We start from the raw sequence: 6,236 nt of genomic DNA on the forward strand, positions 1-6,236 counted from the left end.
CCATGTCTAAAGACTGTTCACACCATGGGGAAGCCATAGGAAAAGGAATCTGGTTGATATCCCTTTAAATGGAGCGAAGGCAGGCTATGGAACATGGAGCTTTCAAAATAGAAGCCACTTCCTGGTTTGATTTTCCTCAGGTTTTCGCCTGCAATATCAGTTCTGTTATACTCACAGACAATATTTTGACAATTTTGGAAACTTTAGAGTGTTTTCTATCCAATACTAATAATAATAATCTGACAATTATATGCATATTCTAGATTCTGGGCCTGAGAAATAGGCAGTTTAATATGGGTACGTTTTTCATCCAAACATCAAAATACTGCCACCTACACTCAAGGGGTTAATGGCCATGTACTCTTATAATCTCCACCCGGCACAGCAAGAAGTGGACTGGCCACCCTTCACAGCCTGGTTCCTCTCTAGGTTTCTTCTTAGGTTCCTGCCTTTCTACATCTGCATTGCTCGCTGTTTGGGGCTTTTGGCCGGGTTTCTGTATAGCACTTTGTGACATCTGCTCATGTATAAAGGGCTTTACAAAGGAATTTGCTTGATTGATTGAATAGGTTTGTATGTAGACCTACTGATAACTAGCCAAATTCAAATACAGAAATACTCATTATAAAAATTCAGAAAACAAAACATATTTTACATAGGTTTAAAGATGAACTTCTTTTGAATCCAACCACGGTGTACACCTGTTGTATTCGGCGCACGTGACAAATAAACTTTGATTTGATTTGGGAATACAAATGTTTGTTTAACTTTTTGTCCTGTTATATTGTGTTACGTGTTATATTTGGGGCAAATCCAAAACCACACATTATGGAGTACTACACTTCATATTTTCAAGCATAGTAGTGGCTGCATCAAGTTATGGGCATGGTTGTAATAGTTAAGGACTGGAGTTTTTCAGGTTGAAACAATTGAGTGAATGGAGCTGAGCACAGGCACAATCCTAGAGGGAAACGTGGTTCAGTTTGCTTTCCACCAGATACTGGGAGATTATTTAACCTTTCAGCAGGACAATAACCTAAAACACAAAGCCAAACCTACATTGGAGTTATCAGGAATAAAGGTAAGTGCAGACTGTGTGAAGTAACAATGTTTATTGTTACCATAGGGGCAGGCAAACGACAGGTCAATGCATGCAACTCGGACAAAACAGAGATGCTTGTTCTAGGTCCCAGGAAACAAAGAGATCTTCTGTTGAATCTGACAATTAATCGTAATGGTTGTACAGTCGTCTCAAATAAAACTGTGAAGGACCTCGGCGTTACTCTGGACCATGATCTCTCTTTTGACGAACATATCAAGACTGTTTCAAGGACAGCTTTTTTCCATCTACGTAACATTGCACAAATCAGAAACTTTCTGTCCAAAAATTATGCAGAAAAATTAATCCATGCTTTTGTAACTTCTAGGTTAGACTACTGCAATGCTCTACTTACCGGCTACCCGGATAAAGCACTAAATAAACTTCAGTTAGTGCTAAATACAGCTGCTAGAATCCTGACTAGAACCAACCAGCCTCCCTACACTGGCTTCCAATCGGGCAAGGGCTGATTTCAAGGTTTTACTGCTAACCTACAAAGCATACATGGGATTGCTCCTACCTATCTCTCTGATTTGGTCCTGACGTACACACCTACACGTACGCTATCATAGGTACACTTCAACTGTGAGAGAAAAATCCAGAAAATCACAAAGTATGATTTTTAAGTAGTTCATTTGCATTTTATTGCATGACATAAGTATTTGATCACCTATCAACCAGTGAGAATTTCAGGCACTCACAGATCTGTTAGTTTTTCTTAAATTAAGAAGCCCTCCTGTTCTCCACTCATTACCTGTATTAACTGCACCGGTTTGAACTCATTACCTGTATAAAAGACACCTGTCCACACATTCAATCAAACAGACTCCAACCTCTCCACAATGGCCAAGACCAGAGAGCTGTGTAAGGACATCAGGGATAAATTGTAGACCTGCACAAGGCTGGGATGGGCTACAGGACAATAGGCAAGCAGCTTGGTGAGAAGGCAACAACTGTTGGCGCAATTATTAGAAAAATGGAAGAAGTTCAAGATGACGGTCAATCACCCTCGGTCTGGGGCTCCATGCAAGATCTCACCTCGTTGGGCATCAATGATCATGAGGAAGGTGAGGGATCAGCCCAGAACTACACGGCAGGACCTGGTCAATGGCCTGAAGAGAGCTGGGACCACAATCTCAAAGAAAACCATTAGTAACACACTACGCCGTCATGGATTAAAATCCTGCAGGGCACGCAAGGTCCCCCTGCTCAAGCCAGCGCATGTCCAGGCCCGTCTGAAGTTTGCCAATGACCATCTGGATGATGATGAGAAGGTCATGTGGTCTGATGAGACAAAAATAGAGCTTTTTGGTCTAAACTCCACTCGCCGTGTTTGGAGGAAGAAGAAGGATGAGTACAACCCCAAGAACACCATCCCAACCGTGAAGCATGGAGGTGGAAACATCATTCTTTGGGGATGCTTTTCTGCAAAGGGGACAGGACGACTGCACCGTATTGAGGGGAGGATGGATGGGGCCATGTATCGCGAGATCTTGGCCAACTACCTCCTTCCCTCAGTAAGAGCATTGAAGATGGGTCGTGGCTGGGTCTTCCAGCATGACAACAACCCGAAACACAAAGCCAGGGCAACTAAGGAGTGGCTCCATAAGAAACATCTCAAGGTCCTGGAGTGGCCTAGCCAGTCTCCAGACCTGAACCCAATAGAAAATCTTTGGAGGGAGCTGAAAGTCCGTGTTGCCCAGCGACAGCCCCGAAACCTGAAGGATCTGGAGAAGGTCTGTATGGAGGAGTGGGCCAAAATCCCTGCTGCAGTGTGTGCAAACCTGGTCAAGAACTACAGGAAACGTATGATCTCTGTAATTGCAAACCAAGGTTTCTGTACCAAATATTAAGTCCTGCTCTTCTGATGTATCAAATACTTATGTCATGCAATAAAATGCAAATTAATTACTTAAAAATCATACAATGTGATTTTCTGGATTTTTGTCTCTCACAGTGGAAGTGCACCTATGATAAAAATTACAGACCTCTACATGCTTTGTAAGTAGGAAAACCTGCAAAATCGGCAGTGTATCAAATACTTGTTCTCCCCACTGTACATTGTCAGTAGAAAGGCCTTACTGAAGAACTCAGAAACATTTAACAGGATGTTAAATGGCGAGCTTGCCAGGAGTGGCTAAAAGGGACCAGAGATGGTGAAAATCTGCAGCTGTGGATGGGCTTCCTGGACGGACTGCACAAAACACAAGTGGCCTGCTAGAGCTGCCCTGGTCAACTTAAGTAATGTTATTGTGAAGAGGAAACGTCTGGGAGCAACAATGGCTCAGCCAAGAACTGGTAGGCACACAAGCTCACATAACTAGACCGTCGAGTACTGTAGGGCATAGCTCATAAAAAAAATGTCTGTCCTCGGTTGCAACAGTCACTAACGAGTCCCAAACTGCCTCTGGAAGTAATGTCAGCACAAGAACTCTTTGTTGGAAGCTTCATGTGGGTTTCCATGGCCGAGTAGCCACACACAAGCCTAAGTTCACCATGCGCAATGCCAAGCGTCGGCTGGAGTGATGTAAAGCTCGCTGCCATTGGACTCTGGAGCAGTGGAAATTACAGACCTCTACATGCTTTGTAAGTAGGAAAACCTGCAAAATCGGCAGTGTATCAAATACTTGTTCTCCCCACTGTATGTCTATTGAGATTGGATGGCTGTGTGCTCGATTTTATACACCTGTCAGCAATAGGTGTGGCTGGAATAGCCTTATCCACTAAGTTGAAGGGGTGTCCACATACTTTGGTTCATATACTGTATGTCAAAGATTCAGAATGGGACGGTTGCTTCACAAGTCCCATTAACTAGATGGTAATTGTACGTAAAGTACAATTGATTGAACTTGCTTTAACTCTTCAAGTATTTCTGTGGTTGAGGTAGAAGTTAAACTTTTAAAGCAAGCAGTTTCCTAGTATGTATGGTTTTGAAAAATGTTATGGTAGGGATAGTGTCTGCAGTAGTAATGGTGGTGACTGGTTATAGTTGAAAAAGTAGGTAGATCAATAGTTAGAATAGCGTGAACATATGAAAGTTGGTTTGGTGTATCTAGCTTGAACGGTTCCAGTGTTACTGTTAGTGAGTTATATTACGCTAATGTATATAGTTGTAGTTGATAGAAAAAGTTGTAAAGAATTTGAAGTTAGGAAAGCATGAACCTGTGAAAGTTGGTTTGGTTTCTCTAGCTTGAACAGATCAAGAGTTACAATTATTGTTGGTAGGTATTATATGCTAATTTATTGACATTTAAATAGTTATCATTTATAGCGCAGACCAGAGCTAGTGCGAGCCAGAGCTAGCTAGCTACGCCCAGGACCAGAGCTAGTGCAGACCAAAGCAGTAGTTTTGTGTGTTGTGTTGCTGTGGTCATTAGTTGTGGTGGTCAGTAGTTGTGTGGTTGTGGTCAGTAGTTTGATGTTGTAAGTAGTTGTGATCTGTAGGGTCAGAAACAGTGCCTTACGAAAGTATTCGGCCCCCTTGAACTTTGCAACCTTTTGCCACATTTCAGGCTTCAAACATAAAGATATAAAACTGTATTTTTTTGTGAAGAATCAACAACAAGTGGGACACAATCATGAAGTGGAACGACATTTATTGGATATTTCAAACTTTTTTAACAAATCAAAAACTGAAAAATTGGGCATGCAAAATTATTCAGCCCCTTTACTTTCAGTGCAGCAAACTCTCTCCAGAAGTTCAGTGAGGATCTCTGAATGATCCAATGTTGACCTAAATGACTAATGATGATAAATACAATCCACCTGTGTGTAATCAAGTCTCCGTATAAATGCACTTGCACTGTGATAGTCTCAGAGGTCCGTCAAAAGCGCAGAGAGCATCATGAAGAACAAAGAACACACCAGGCAGGTCCGAGATACTGTTGTGAAGAAGTTTACAAAAATATTTCCCAAGCTTTAAACATCCCAAGGAGCACTGTGCAAGGGATAATATTGAAATGGAAGGAGTATCAGACCACTGCAAATCTACCAAGACCTGGCCGTCCCTCTAAACTTTCAGCTCATACAAGGAGAAGACTGATCAGAGATGCAGCCAAGAGGCCCATGATCACTCTGGATGAACTGCAGAGATCTACAGCTGAGGTGGGAGACTCTGTCCATAGGACAACAATCAGTCGTATATTGCACAAATCTGGCCTTTATGGAAGAGTGGCAAGAAGAAAGCCATTTCTTAAAGATATCCATAAAAAGTGTCGTTTAAAGTTTGCCACAAGCCACCTGGGAGACACACCAAACATGTGGAAGAAGGTGCTCTGGTCAGATGAAACCAAAATTGAACTTTTTGGCAACAATGCAAAACGTTATGTTTGGCGTAAAAGCAACACAGCTCATCACCCTGAACACACCATCCCCACTGTCAAACATGGTGGTGGCAGCATCATGGTTTGGGCCTGCTTTTCTTCAGCAGGGACAGGGAAGAAGGTTCAAATTGATGGGAAGATGGATGGAGCCAAATACAGGACCATTCTGGAAGAAAACCTGATGGAGTCTGCAAAAGACCTGAGACTGGGACGGAGATTTGTCTTCCAACAAGACAATGATCCAAAACATAAAGCAAAATCTACAATGGAATGGTTCAAAAATAAACATATCCAGGTGTTAGAATGGCCAAGTCAAAGTCCAGACCTGAATCCAATCGAGAATCTGTGGAAAGAACTGAAAACTGCTGTTCACAAATGCTCTCCATCCAACCTCACTGAGCTCGAGCTGTTTTGCAAGGAGGAAGGGGAAAAATGTTCAGTCTCTCGATGTGCAAAACTGATAGAGACATACCCCAAGCGACTTACAGCTGTAATCGCAGCAAAAGGTGGTGCTACAAAGTATTAACTTAAGGGGGCTGAATAATTTTGCACGCCCAATTTTTCAGTTTTTGATTTGTTAAAAAAGTTTGAAATATCCAATAAATGTCGTTCCACTTCATGATTGTGTCCCACTTGTTGTTAATTCTTCACAAAAAAATACAGTTTTATATCTTTATGTTTGAAGCCTGAAATGTGGCAAAAGGTCGCAACGTTCAAGGGGGCCGAATACTTTCGCAAGGCACTGTAGTTGTGGTGAGTAGTTTTAAGCTTATGGTCAGTAGTGGTGTGGTTGCGATCCGTAGTTGCATGGTTCA

The sequence above is a fragment of the Oncorhynchus clarkii genome, chromosome 6 (assembly GCF_045791955.1).
Source record: "Oncorhynchus clarkii lewisi isolate Uvic-CL-2024 chromosome 6, UVic_Ocla_1.0, whole genome shotgun sequence".
Classification (NCBI taxonomy): Eukaryota; Metazoa; Chordata; class Actinopteri; order Salmoniformes; family Salmonidae; genus Oncorhynchus; species Oncorhynchus clarkii.